The sequence below is a fragment of the Megascapheus bottae genome, chromosome 2 (genome assembly GCF_031878675.1).
Source record: "Megascapheus bottae isolate mThoBot1 chromosome 2, mThoBot2.hap1, whole genome shotgun sequence".
Taxonomy (NCBI): Eukaryota; Metazoa; Chordata; class Mammalia; order Rodentia; family Geomyidae; genus Megascapheus; species Megascapheus bottae.
The window spans coordinates 86,654,455-86,669,014 of record NC_143510.1 but is presented as its reverse complement, the minus strand read 5'-3'; the positions used below and the strand labels follow the sequence as shown (position 1 = coordinate 86,669,014).

Here is a 14,560-nt window from a genome sequence, read left to right as displayed (position 1 = left end):
TTTGTTCACATAATTCTTCTTGTCCTTCAGGTTCAATGTAGCAGGAAAGAGATTCCCTACCCATGTTCATTCTCCCTTCACAGGACTTGCTTATTTATTCTCTTCCGTGCTGTTGGTCCTCTCGGCTAGACTAAAGGCTTTAGGGGGATCAGACATTGACTTATAAGAGCAAAGTAAAGTTTAACATCCATTTCTTCTTAGTGTTGTTTTTTTATTTTAAATTGCTGTGATGGGGATGGAACTCAGAGCCTCACAAAAGCTAGGCAAGTGCCTACCCCCCCAGCCCACCAAGTATTTCTTGAATGAGTTAAACAAGTAAAGGATGGATATATCCCACAGCGTAGCCAGGGACAGTCACTTAGAGAAATTTTTTTATACTAAGACATCCAGCCAAGAGGCAAAAAGAACAACTTGTTGAGAAAGTGAGAGGTGGAGAAATGGAACCTGTGATTAAAACATAATGGGAAAGCCAAGTAGAGCAGCCTGGGTTGAGCCTGAAAGTTGATGGGCCTTAGAGGCACAGTGATATCCTTAAAGGACTTTAACCCTAGCAAGAACCTGCAGTAATAGTATCTATTTGTGTGTTTTCTGCCATGCCTCTAGGAAGCAGTAGCCATGAAGAAAGGGGCTTAGCAAATGTTGTTTGAATGAGTGAACGAGCTAGTTTCTGTGTGGAAAGAATCCCATGGGCTATAAGGTAAAAAAAAAATGGGGTAGAGAGAATAGATGGAATAAGTGAGAAAGAGATGTGTGTGGTCCAGCAGCTGGATGTCATGTAGGAGGAGAGCAGGAGAATTTAAACTGTATTTGGGATGCAAAATAGACAGTAATTGGTGGTCACCTAGATTGGGGGAATATAGGAAAGAGAATGATCGAAGGTAGTTGCGGAGCCTAACAATTTAAGATTGCTAGGTGATAGAAGTCAATCAGTCAGGGCATGGATAAACTAAGTGTGCTATATACAGCCAACTCAGCCATAAACAAGAATGTGATACAAAAGCATGCTACGGCATGAATGAACCCTGAAAACACTGGTGAGCGTGTAAGTAAAAGAAGCTACTTAAACTGTAAGCAAAAAATTACTTATGTGTAAGGAACATCTAAATAAATTGATGAGATAGCGCATGGTTACTTTTTACACAACATATCCAAGCATGACAATCACAGCTACAGGAAGTAGATGAGTGTTTGCCACAGGCTGAGGGAGAAGGGGAAATGAAAAATGACTGCTTGATGCTGGGTGGTTTTCTTTGAGGGGGGACTAAGGTGGTGGCTGAATGCTTTATGAGGGTACTGAGTGACATCGAACTGCACACTTAGTAATTACCCTTGTGTTTTATATGTTTGGCCACAATTAGAAAAAAGATCAGGTGACGATGAGCACCCTTTCAGGATGGAGGAGAAAGGGTGAGGAGTGGGTTTGGTGCAGGAGAAAACTCAGATACTCTTGAGCTTCCCACAAAATACTTGTGTGGGGACATGCATTGGCTATGGGTTTGGAGTCTGGGAGGCCACTCTGAGCTCAAGTGATACACACATCATCCCTCATTTGATAAAACAAATGAGTTCTAGGAATGAGGTGAGGAGGAGACAGTGTAGGCCTAGAGGCTGCTGGGGGGTTGAGTATCATAACTACTCCATGAAAGTGTCCCCATTTCTAGATGAGGAAAACAAGGGTCTCTCCCAGCAGATGCCTGTGTCCCAGGTCTGGCACATTGCTTATGTGGGGCTCCAGCCTTCCAGGCCTGCATTTCCCATGGTAGCAGGAAACCCTCTGGAATTGCAGCACACACCTTTGCCCCTCCTAGGCCTCCTTCTGGTCTTGAGGGTGAATTATTCACCGGGAGAAGGGGATATCCTGGGGTGTAAATTGAGGAAGCAGGTGGACATGGCTCTATGCTCATGGAATTTACCAGTAGACAGGCTAGTGCAGCTCCAGATAGAGGGATCCTTAGAAGCACAGCCAGGGACCCCTTCCCCAGCTTTAGAGATTGGAGAGGCTTTGAGATAAAGCAGTGGCCAAGCTGAGATTTGTAACAGGAGCAAAGGAATGAACCTGAGGTCAAGAACAATTCCCTGAAGGGTTGGCAGTCTCTGAACTCCCTGCACTGACACACCACATGCTTGTCCAGCCCTTGGTCTTCATAGGTGTGGGGCATTTTCTAGTCCATTAACATTTTTGTATGTTTTGTAATCTTGAGAGCAAAATGCAAGCACATGACTAGGCTTAACTTCAAGCAGACAGCCTGGACTTCAAAGGAAGGTTTTCAGAACCTTTTTATACTCACGAAATAGGACACATAATGGTTGCTGGAAATAAAAGATGATTTAGTAAAGTGGTGGGCATATTATAAATGCTCGAAGAAAAATGATACCCCTGTTTAGAGAAAGAGTTTCTGAGTCAACTGGCTCCTTATTCTCAGCATTCTTTAAAACACACGTTCCCTTTGAGGTCTTGATGTCTGTGGTTTGAGGTTGACTGTAGCGGTCTCTACATTTAGAGATCATCTGGGGTGACTCTGATAGAAGCCACGTTTAAGAGCCATCAGTTTAGACCAAATGTTCATGACTGTATTAAGCAAGAAGGGGTTAAGCACCAGAAGCAGGATTTTTTTTTTTGCCTTCTAGGAATTGTTGGCCAATGAGAGTGCTCACTGATGATGTAATGTTTTGGGCTGGTACTCCATTGGTTAAGTGTATTGTTTCTCTCCCTTCAGCTTCACTATGTGGAGAGCCAGGGCTGGAGCATAGGGGTTAAAAATTCTGTGGCATTAGATCTCTTTCTCTCTCTCTCTCTCTCTCTCTCTCTCTCTCTCTCTCTCTCTCTCTCTCTCTCTCTCTCCTCTCCCTCGCTCTCTCGCTCTCTTTTGTAGGATTAACAGTGTATATAGCAGGGCTCAGCAGACTGTGGTCCTTCCAGTAAATAGTCACATTCCTTACCTCCTCCTAAGCAGAACGCAGGTCCCTATAGTACTACAGAGATTAGGGAGGGAGGGAGGGTGAGAGGGAGGAGGAGGAAGAGGAGGAAGAGGAGGAGGAGGAGGAGGAGAGGTGGAGAGGAGGAGAGGTAGAGAGGAAGAAAGGAGGAGAAGTCTTTAGAGAAAGGAGAGCCCATTTGAAGTCCAGGCTGCAGTCTCTCCTTGCCACCTGGCCTGGGCACAACCCTTGTCCCCCTGCTGAATTGCTAAGCTGCCACCTGCTTCTGAGCATTGTTCAACCTGGCGGGATCCTCAGAACCAGGAGGTGAGCCCAAGGGGCTGGGAAAGGGATTGGGTCTGGTGGGGAGAAGCCTTGGGGCAGTGAGAGGAAACAGCCTTAGGCTTAATCCAGTGGCTACCATTGACTTACAGTGTGTGTTTGAGCAGGCCAGTCTCCCTCTCTGGGCCTGCATGATAAAGTGCACCAGGAGAGACTTGGATTAGAGCCTTGGGACCCCTAGAGACCCGGCAGCTCCTGTCTGGGGAGTATCCCCATCAGGAGCCATGAACGAGCATGCTCTTGGTGTAGCTTTGTGTCAAGTACCCCTGAAGATAAACACTGTCCTTTGGAATCAGGCCAGACTGGAGATGGTCGGCTCGTCCCTACTCTACTAGAGTACTAGCTGTGTCTGTGCAGCCTGTAAGCCAAGCGGCTCCTCGTATTGTCCAGGCTCTCTCTTTAGTTCTCTATCTGAGCTGGGTGGGCTTGGCAGTCTCTGGGATTCCCAGAAATTCCTGAATCGTCTCAGGGATTTTGACTGTGTTGTATAGTGTAGAGGAACCTTTGAATCCCCAACTCTTCAATTGTCAGTGTGCCTTCATGAATGTGGAGAGTCCCAGGCGGAGGGTCTTAGGGGGAAAGGAGAAAAATTCTTCTTGTATTATGGGCAGCACAGTTGGGGTAGGTTTTTCTTTTTTTGTATGTGTATCATGGGATATGGATTGCATTGCCCTCCCTGAAACTTATCACTTTGTCCAGGAAAGCTTCCATTGCAAGTCTGGCTGCCTTGAGGTATAAACTGCAGGGAGGATGGGGGTGGGCACACTGAGCAGAGTAGCCGGGAAAGGCAAGAAACCTTGACCTTCATTTCATTGGTAAATGAAGACATCCATGAATCCCATAGATGTACTATGATGCTACTTCTGTCTGCAGCCTCCTAAAAATAAATGGATTAAAATGTTCTATTGCTATTTTTGATATGTGGGGATTCTCAGTTTCTATAGAGAGAGTGGAGCCTATGAACCATTCCCTTTGTGTCTTGTGTGGCCCTTGGTATCGGCTGCTCTGGATTCTAGGCCAGGATTTCTGATAAAGAACATGTGGGCCTTTGATCAAATCTCTGAGCCTTTCTGAGCTCCACTCCCTTATTTGTTCATCACAGAGGGAGGAAGGCATTGGAGTAGCTGACTTTGGGAATCTCTCATCTCTGGCTATCATGTTTGGGTTAGCCAAAAGTGTTTGGAATCCAAGCCTATGAATTGAATTTGATGGGCAAAGAATGTTTTAATAAAGGGATATGGAGTGTTGCGTTCTCTGAGTGATGAGTTATATATGTATTTACATACATATATATGAATACTCTATATTATATACATGTATATATAGTGTGTGTGTGTGTATGTGTCTATGTGTGGTGTGTACTAGTTCTGGAGCACTATTCATAAGCTTTTTGACTCAAGGCTAATGCTCTGTTACTTGATCCACAGCTCTGCTTGTGGCTGTTTTGATGATTAATAGGGGATAAGAATCTCATGAACATACCTGCCTGGGGTGATCCTCACATCTCATTCTCCTGAGTAGCTAGGATTACAGCTAGGAGATAAGCTCAAGGACACTCTGGGAAGAGGTAGAAGTAACTCCAGTGTTCAGATGTGAAATCAAGTCTGGTGGAGGTTGAGTGACTTGTTAACGCTGAGGTGTTTAAATGTGTAGGTGCCACAGTGCATGGCATGATGGCAGTGGGGCTGGAGTCCTTGTCTGTCTTTGCTTTCTTGCATACTCTATGTTGTAGAAACTCAATACTGATTTTAAGATGGACCAGATCGGCCAGATTGTTGTGGATTGTCCAAAAGGAGATCGGGGCACCCTGAAACTGGAAGCTCCTTGGACCCGATCACCAAATGCTTCAGTTAATAGCTAAGAAGATGGCGGTCCAGAGAAGTTGGGGGCTTTGTTCCATGCTCCTTGGCAAGGTGATGGATGGAAAGAAATTGGATCAAGCCTCTTTGTGTTAGATGCCTGAGTTGTCTTATTATTATTAATGAGACCCTGTTTTTCCAAGCCATCAGTGGAAACCTTGGAGATAATCTCATTTTTGTTATTCTCCAGGTTCCTTTGTGTGGCACCAAAGGGCTCGAGTAGACTTTGTGGAGCACATTGCCTGCTCTTGGCATTACAGAGGACAGTAGGAGGCCAAGGAGGACACCTGGTCATTTCCCAGTTTCCTGGGCATTCTAGCTTTCAGATTGCCCATATTTCCCAGTTGTGCCCTAAGGCCCTGACCACCTCTCCTCCTCATACCTTCTACTTTTTGTGCTGATACTAGGGCTTCAACTCAGTGCCTGTGATCTTGCCCACTACTTGAGCCACATCTCTAGTTCTGGCTTTTTACTGGTTAACTGGAGATAAGAGTCTCAAAGACTTATATTCCAAGGCTGGCTTTGAACTGTGATCCTTAGATCTCAGCCTCCTGAGTAGCTAGGATTGCAGGCGTGAGCCACCATGCCCAGCTAGATCCTTGACTCTTTATAGTCACTAAATACTTTAAGAAAGCATCATCCTAACAGTAGGCTTCAAATGTTCCAAAGATGACCACAGGGAAGAGGGATATTATTATTACAGGGCCAGAGTTGCTGACAGCGAAGGGTGATGCTGGGAAAGAGCAGCCAGCAGTTGCTCCGCAAGAGGAAATGCCAACCAGGGAAGAAGTCCACCTTTCAGGCCTTTCTTGTTGGAAGTGCGCAGGAACTCTGGTGATTTCTGCTCTACGGAGAAGTGGAGCTATGTAGTTTTGAACTTCTCAGCAAGAACTAAGACTTCTTGAATATTTACCAATCAGGAGTACAGGGAGAAGAAAAAGCCAAGATACACCAGAACCCTGTCTTCTTCATTCTTTAGGTTCTAAAGCCATACTATTGGATGAAAGTCAGATTTAACAAAAAATAATTTGACCAGTAAAAATGCATCGTACAGAGCCTGGGTGTCAATGGATTATACTGGTAACCCTAGTTACGCAGGAGACTGAGATGTGAGATCATAGTTTGTAGCTAGCCAAGGCAGGAAAGTCTGTGATACTCTTCTATCCAGTATCCAGTTAAGAAGTGGAGCAATGGCTCAGGTTGTAGAGCACCAACCTTGAATGAAAAAGCTAAGGACAGCATCCAAGTCCTTAGTTTAACCCCAAGAAAACACACACACACACACACACACACACACACACACACACACACACACATATACAGAGACACATACATACATAGACACACACACACACACAAAGTAAGATCCATAGTTTTTTTTCATACATACACAACATTGATCAGCCATTACTGTGATTTCTATGCTAATCAGTGTGTAAAATACTGAACATACTGGTCTAGATTAAAAGAAGCCTAAAAAAGGAGGGTGATATACAATGGCCTGAGTTCTAAAACTCATTTGCCTTCTAGGTAACTGTTGGATCATTACATGCATGAGTAAACAGCTCTAATAGCTTTATAAATGTAGCAATGTTTTTTATAGCAATAAAGCATTGTCATTTAATGCTAATGCTAATGACAGAAATCTTCCAGTCCAGGAATGGTTTGTAGAGAGTAGTTGCTCAATAAATGCATGCTAGAAATGATCAGCATCTTACTCTATAAGACTTGTCTGTGCCAATGACTTTGGGAAGTTTTAGCCAAAAGCTTGGCCACCTGTCCAGGTTAGATTTTCCTCTTTGAGGTTATCATCTCTGGTCCAGTTCTTTTGAGCTATGTTCTTCTTGAGCCCTTCAGTATTCCCTGAAGAATCCCATGTGGAAAAGGAATGAAGAAGACTGCAAAGCTCTGAGTTCAGAGCACCAGACATGATCTCTCTGGGTGACACTGAGTTTGTTACTTAAGCTCTCTGTGTTCAGATTTTTTTAAATTTGTTTTACTTGTGAAAATGGAACTCACAGAACCTGACCTCAAGGGTACATAGCATGAAAGGGCTCATTGAGATCCTGTAGAGATAGCCTAGAACCTTCAGAGTAGGTGCCTTACAAATGCCAATGTATTGCAGGAAATTTCCTTCCCCATATTAGACAATTTGCCTGTCTTTGCCTGCCTGCTCTCTGCTTGTCTGTCTGCCTCCAACCTCACTTCATACTTCTGTGCTCACAGTAGTAGGCTTGTGTGATCACACTGTAGAAGGCATTGGTTGCCAGACTCCTCCCCTCCCAGCTCAGTCTCTTACCACTTACCTAACCAAGCACCGGAAGAATGTACTTGGCAAGGAGATGTTGGACTGAAGATGGTTTTCAAACATCACATCACTGACGGAGCTGAGTATTCTGGGATGAGACTGCTCTCCTCGAGGGCTGAGTGGGCAGGTGAGAGCTATTGGAGCCAGAGTCTAACTTCAAGTGACAAAGCATTGGGGATTATATTACTGAATGTTCATCTCTAGCTTATTCACTCTCCTATTTAACACATATTTATGGAGTGCTCATCTCTGACAGGAGGCATTCTAGGGCTGAAGATCTGTCAGTGAATACTGTAGATGAGGTCCCTACCCTAATGGACCTTCTATTCTGATGGGGAAGGCAGAGTAATTTAGTAGTGTGTTCATAAAGAGACAGGAAATGGCACAAAGGCCCAGGAAGGTGCTGCTAAGGAAAATCCAGTTATGGAATCTCTCTGAGGGGAGAGCAAAGCCATAGATTATGGCAGTAGGTTTTGGAATTAACCCTGGGAAGAAGCTCCAAGAAGAGGGAATAAAAATGGAGTGTCAGGGTGGCTCACACCTGTCACCCTAGCTACTCAGGAGGCTGAGATCCAGCCCAGGCAGGAAAGTTCTGTTGAGACTCTTATCTCCAATGAACTACTTGAAAACTGGAAGTGGCGCTGTGGCTCAAAGTGGGAGAGGTCTAGCCTTGAGCAGAAGAGCTCAGGGACAGTGCCCAGACCCCAAGTTCAAGCCCCAGGACCAACACACACACACACACACACACACACACACGCACGCACGCACACACGCACACACACACGCACGCACGCATGCACGCACGCACGCACACACGCACGCGGGCAGGTAGAGAGACAGAGAAAGTGAGGGTAAGGGAGAGGGGTGTGGTCTGAGGGATCTAAAGCCAGATGTGTTCAAGACACAAACGCTGTCGATGGGAGTTGGGATTCTATTTTAAGGTGAGATCTTTGAGCAAGGAACTTACAAGGACTAACATTCTTTTTCTGAATGAATCTTGGTATGTAGCCCAGGCGGGCCTTGAACTTGGACACCTGCAGCCTCAGCTTCCAGAGTGCTGTCATTGCAGGTGTGTACTACTACACCCAGCTGACTTGTTTTTAGAATCCATTTTTTAACATTGTGGGAAGGTAAACATGGCTTTGTTTCTGTTATACTTCTGTGGCTTTATCACACATGCAGGTCCATGCAAAGGTAAATGATGAAATATATGTACATTGTTTTCCTAAGGAAGAACTGACTGAAAGGTCTTGTTTGGTGCTGGACTCTGGACTCAGGGGGCCTAAAGCCTTCTCTGTTGTTTAAGGTATACATCCCAGGGCTATGTGTTGCAGCTGGGACAGAGGCAGGGAGAAGGCCCTGGTGGGTGCCTTGTGGGGCATTGAGATCCCTGGTCCACTGTTGCTCACTGTGCTAAAGAGAGTTCCAGGCGCTTCAGGTGGGCAGTCAGGAGTGGCTCCAGAGCGTGTATCTCCCTTTGCAATCAAGGAGTTTGCAGAGCATTGCCTTAGGTAGTCCTGGAAGAATGTGGAGTTCCCACCTGAGTCCTAGTCCAGTTCTTGCTGGACTTTGCTGCAGATACTCTTCTCCTGAGCCCTTTTGGCCCAGGAGGTACAGGGCCTGCTAGGTTGGCAGCTCTATAGTAGGCACGCTTGCTTGGTGTTGTCGTGTTGCAGCTTAGCAGCAGGCAAACCCTGCTGGTGTTGTAACTGTTAACTGTGGCTTTCCCTGCTTTCCCTGAGTGGAAGGATTCTTGAAGCCTGGGCTGCACTCTGATTGGTTGCCCCTATTCTAATTAGGTGCCTTGTAAAGCATCACACTCTTGGTTGAATTCGGTCCCCCTGCAAACCTTTTCCACCAGGATCATGGAAAGGCAATGGGAACTAGGAGAGGTGAGTGTTGCAGAGGACTGATGTGTCTTGCATTGGTTTCTGCCTGTTAGACCAAAATGCTGTCCAGGGACCATGAGTGACAATTAATTTACTAGTTCACTGTAATTAAAAAATAGCAAAAATAACGAGGTAAAAGAGGGTGGGTGGCCAACGTCCTGCCTGCTTTCCCTGCACAGTTTGCCCCGTGGGTGCTCCTGGGGTCTGGAAGGAAGCTGCCAGGCAGCTGGGTCCTGCCTGCGCTGACAGGAGCCCTGCTTTGCCGGCCAAGGGACAACACAGGAGACCTTTCTGGAAGTGTCATGCCTGGATCATAACACTCTGCTCCCCTCCACCTGTCACATGTCATCAGCTGCCAGTGTCCCTTCGCCTGGCCTTAGGGGGCTATGCTGCTGCCTGGCTGAAGCTCAGCCACTTGCAGGGCTTCGGTGAGGCTCTGGAGACAGAGAATGCCCAGCACGGGGAACCTTTGTGGTCTTCATGTCTGGCATTTTCTCATTTCATTTTCTGAATATTTGACTTTTTTTCATTCTTTTTTTCTTTATGTATTATTGTGTTGTTGCCAGTCTAGCTTTCTTTTCCTTTCCCCTACTTTCTCTTTTTTCCTTTTCTTTTTCTTTCTGCCTTTTCTTTTCCCTTCCTTCCTCTCTTCTTTTTCTCCCTCCCTCTTTTCCTCCCTTTATTCCTTCCTTCCTTCCTTCCATTCTCCCTTCCTCCCTCCCCTTCCTTCTTTCCTTCTTTCTTTCTCTGCTTTCTTCCTTTCCTCCCTCCCTCCCACCTCTCTTTCTTTCTTTCTTTCCCTCCCTCCCTTCCTTCCTTCCTTCCTTTTTTCTTTCTTTCTTTTTTTTTAAGTTTGCAATTGTTTTATTTACCTTTTAGAGTTTGCCTTCTTCAAATTTATTTTTCTCATACAGTTTTTTTTTGTGTTACTAGGGGTATCAACTTACTATCTTATACTTACTAGTCAGGTGTTTTACCATTTTAGCCACTCCTCCAACCCTCGTTTGTTTAGTTTTGAATAAGGTCTTATGGGTATAGGCAGGCTGGCCTGGACCACAATCCTATTTATTCATCCTGCATAGCTGAGAAGAGAAGATGTGTTAACATGCCTATCTTTCATTGAGACACTGTTTCATGACCCTTAGAAATGCAAATCAAAACAACTCTAAGATTCCACCTCACTCCAGTTAGAATGGCCAGGATCAGGAAAACGAATAATAACAGATGCTGGAGGGGATGTGGCCAGGAGGGATCACTACTACACTGTTGGTGGGAGTGCAAACTCATTCAACCACTATGGAAAGCAGTGTGGCAGTGCCTCAAAAGGCTAAACATAGAACTCCCCTATGACCCAGCAATTCCACTACTTGGTATTTACCCAACCATCCAGAAACAAGGACATACTAAATCCACTAGCACAACAATGTTCATTGCAGCATTATTCACCATAGCAAAGATATGGAACCAGCCTAGATGTCCCTCAATTGATGAGTGGATCAACAAGTTATGGTATTTGTACACAATGGAATTCTATGCTGCTGTCAGAAAAAATGACATTGACCCATTTGTTAGGAAATGGAAAGACTTAGAAAAAATCATATTAAGTGAAGTAAGCCAGACTCAAAGGAACTTAGGCTCAATGGTTTCCCTCATTTGTCATAACCAGTAGAAACCTTGGGTTCTACTAGCAGAGATCTGCAATAGAGCAAAACCTTGATATATAAGGCCATATAGTATGAAGCTAATTGAAAGGACCTCCAGGATATTGAAACAAAAGCCATATAACGAATGATTGTTGTCCTTAATATACTATGTTATCTCTCATCTCCTTTGCTGTCCCTAGGGTATCTCATATTGTTCCAGTACTTCACTTTGTTATCTGATATATTGAATTTATTTGTATTTGATTATTTGAAATTTGATAGAGAAGGGGGGAAACCAAGACGGGGAGGTGGTGGGGGGGAGGGTAAACAGTACCAAGACATGTGAAAGGGTATCAATGTATGTGAATTAATGCACCTTCTATATGGCAAATATCATGTAACCCTTTTATTAATTACAATAAAAAATTAAATTAAAAAGAAAAGAAAAGAAATGAGCAAGAGACCAACATACATGTTTTAAAAACTATGCTTTGGTCAGTTAATGAGTTTTTCAAACATTCAAACAATTTCTTTTTATCAACATTTCCTTACTGCTTGAAATTGCATCATGGATATACTATTGTGATTTTATAAGAAATGATTGCTGGAAAGGAAAACTAATAGCCTTAATTTTACTTAAAACCTTATTAACTTGACTTTGTTCGTAGGGTTCTTGTTTTTGATGGGATGTAACGCTACCTGTGACTGAATGTAGGGGCTTTGAAGAGATTTCCTGACACAATCTATCGTTACTAAACTCTGTGACATTATTATGGACAAACTTCTTTATCACCATGGAGAGCTTTCTATCAAACTGTCAGAATGCTAGTGTCTTTCTTTCTTTCTTGTGTGCTAGTACTAGGGTTTGATTTCAGGCCTGGGTAGTACTGCTCTACCGCTTGAGCCACACTTCCACTTGCAGCTTTTTTTTTTTCTTTTTGTTTTATTGGAAATAAGAATCTCACAAATTTTCTTGTTTAGGCTGGCTTTGAACTGCAATCCTCAGTCTTCTACTAACTAGGATGCTAACCACCAGTGCCTGCCGTTTTATCTCCTTCTTTCCAGACTTTCTTTTATACATTCATCTTCTGGACTGATCTGTCAGGTGTTTTCTCAGCCCCCCCTCAGAGCTGAAGATGTAGATAACTCCTTCCCTTACCTCTCTTTTTATGATACTTGGGATGAACACATTCAAAGCTTTGCACTTTCTAGGCAGGTACTCTACTACTGGAGCCATGCCTCTGCCTTCTCATTTACCTTAGTTATCTTGAGATATGGTCTGGCTGGGCCTGGACCACGATCCTCTTACTATGCTTCTCCAGGTTTCTGCGCCAAGCCATTATGCTTCCCCCATAGCTGAGATGACAGGCATGCACCACTTTGGCCAATCATGAACTGAGATAAAAGTTTCAAGACTTTTTATTCCCATGATAGCCTTCAACTGCAGTCACCTGATTGTTGCCTACAAAGCAGCTAAAGCTACAGGCTTGAGTCACTGTGCCCTGTCTTTCTTTAACTATTTTGAGAGAGCTTGATTTCTATGGAAAGAAGAGGGAGGAGAAACAAGCTAATATGTGGATAAAGGCCTAGAATCTAGAGCCTTACCAAATGGGTTGAGACCTGAAGTGGCTTTTTTTGCTGTTACCAGGGGCTAGTTACTGAATTTTTGCTGAGCTTTTCTTGCTCAGGATGAAATGAGGATAACAGACTCTCTTTTAAAGGAGGACAAGATGTGCAAGAGACTGCAGGAGATGTGCTTAGCTGAGTTCCTGGGATGTTGTAAGAATCTAATAAGTGTCATTATTAATATAGCCAGATAAGTTTTACTAGAAGTTGGATAGAGAAAGGCAGAACCATAAGTCACTTTGCTGTGACTGGTTATTGCTCTTGAGAATGAGAATAAAGATTCTCATCTGAGTTTTTCAGTGTCAGCCCTCCATTTTCAGATAGCAGAAGGGATCTCTGGGTAAGTGGCTGGGGTTCATTAATGAGGTGACTTGCAGGAAAGGCCAGTGCAGTAGTGATAGGGTGGTGCTCAGAACCATCTGGGCTGAAGCCATGGACTGTGTCTGCTGAGCTGGTTGTTTTACTTTTCTGGATCTCCACATGTAGAGTAGGTGAGGCTGGGCTACGTCCCCTGAACTGATAGGTAGAAGAAGTGCTTGGTATGCAGAACCCAGAGCCCCACCACATGCCCTTGTCCAGCTGTGATGCTTGCTAGATGAGGTATCTGAATTGCACTTTAAGCTTCCCATGTTGTCAGTGTAGAGAGGGTTGATCAAGACGTGACCCATCATAAATCTGCTTCTGCAGAGGGAGATAAGGAATTGCAAAGGGTGCCAGAACTTAGGCCCTATGGCAAAGCAACAAAAGTAACCACCAATGTTTGGAGATGCAGTGAGGCAAGAGAAAGGACAGAATCTCTTAGGCAGCAAATTGTAGGATGGAAAATGAGAGAATGAAAGACAGGAGACAGACTGGGTCCTATTTACTTGATGCCTCTAGACTAAAAAAGGTTGGAAGTCCCCAATGATTAACTTCTGTCCTTGGGGAAAAAAAAGGAGGACATCTTGCAAATGTGTGTATACTATACTGGGGCTTGAACTCAAGGCATGGACTTTTTTTTAAAGCTATTTTGCTCAAGGCTATTGCTCTACCACTTGAGCTATAGCTCCACTTCCAGCCCTCCCCTCCTTTGTTTTTTGGTGGTTATTATCTCATGGATGCTTCTATACTAAAATCTCAGCCTCCTGAGTAGCTAGGATTATAAGTGTGAGCCACCAGTGCCTGACTTTTCTCTGCAAATTTATGTCCTGCTTTTAAGGCAAGCAGATGAAGGATGGAGATCTTTCTTTAATTTTCTTCTTTTTAGGCCAGTACCTTGACTTGAACCTAAGATCTTACATTCACTCTGCTTGCTGGTTCTACCGTTTGAGCCATGCTTCCAGTGCCATTTTTGGCTAGTTCATTGATAAGACACAAGTAGAGTGGCGAGTTAAGTTAGAACACTAGCCTTGAGTTAAAAAGAAAACAAAAACAAAAACAAAAAACCCTGCTCTTTCTTGACTCCCTCTTCATGGCAGCGGCTCTGGTTCCTGGTTCCGTCGCCAACATGCAGCTCTTTGTCCACTCTCAGGAGAGCCACACACTTGAGGTGACCGTCCAGGAGATGATCGCCCAGATTAAGGCTCGTGTGGCCTCCCTGGAGGGTATTGTCCTGGAAGATCAAGTCCTGCCGCTGGCAGGCACGGCACTGGATGATGACGCTACCCTTAGCCAGTGTGGGGTGGAGGCTCTAATGACCCTGCCATTTGCTTTGGAGGTAAAGTCCATGGATCCTTGGCCCATGCTGGAAAAGTGAGAGGTCAAACTCCAAGGTGGCCAAACAGGAGAAGAAGAAGACTGGCCAGGCTAAGAGGCAGATGTAATACAACTGACGCTTTGTTAACATTGTTCCCACCTTTGGCAAGAAGAAGGGCCCCAATGCAAACTCTTAAGTCTTATGTAATCTTGTCTTTCTGTAATAAAGCTACTTCGCCCATGCAAAAAAACAAACAAACAAAAACCCTCAGTGTGCAAGCCCTAGGACTGGCATACAAGAAA

At 44.4% G+C, this 14,560-nt stretch overlaps 1 protein-coding gene and 1 pseudogene across 2 annotated transcripts in view; both read left to right on the top strand.

Annotated features, from left to right (window-relative positions):
* Syn3 (synapsin III) overlaps window positions 1–14,560 on the top strand; it is a 358,286-nt gene that overhangs the window by 2,434 nt on the left and 341,292 nt on the right. The window contains exon 1 of one of the 2 annotated variants that reach the window (XM_090328588.1): window positions 3,179–3,243. The exons of the other annotated variant lie outside the window; for it this stretch is intronic. The gene's annotated coding sequence lies outside the window, so the exon portion shown is untranslated. Of the gene's footprint in view, window positions 1–3,178; window positions 3,244–14,560 lie in introns of those variants that run through there. 2 annotated transcript variants of the gene reach the window in all.
* Window positions 14,070–14,506, top strand: LOC150067480 (ubiquitin-like FUBI-ribosomal protein eS30 fusion protein pseudogene; annotated as a pseudogene).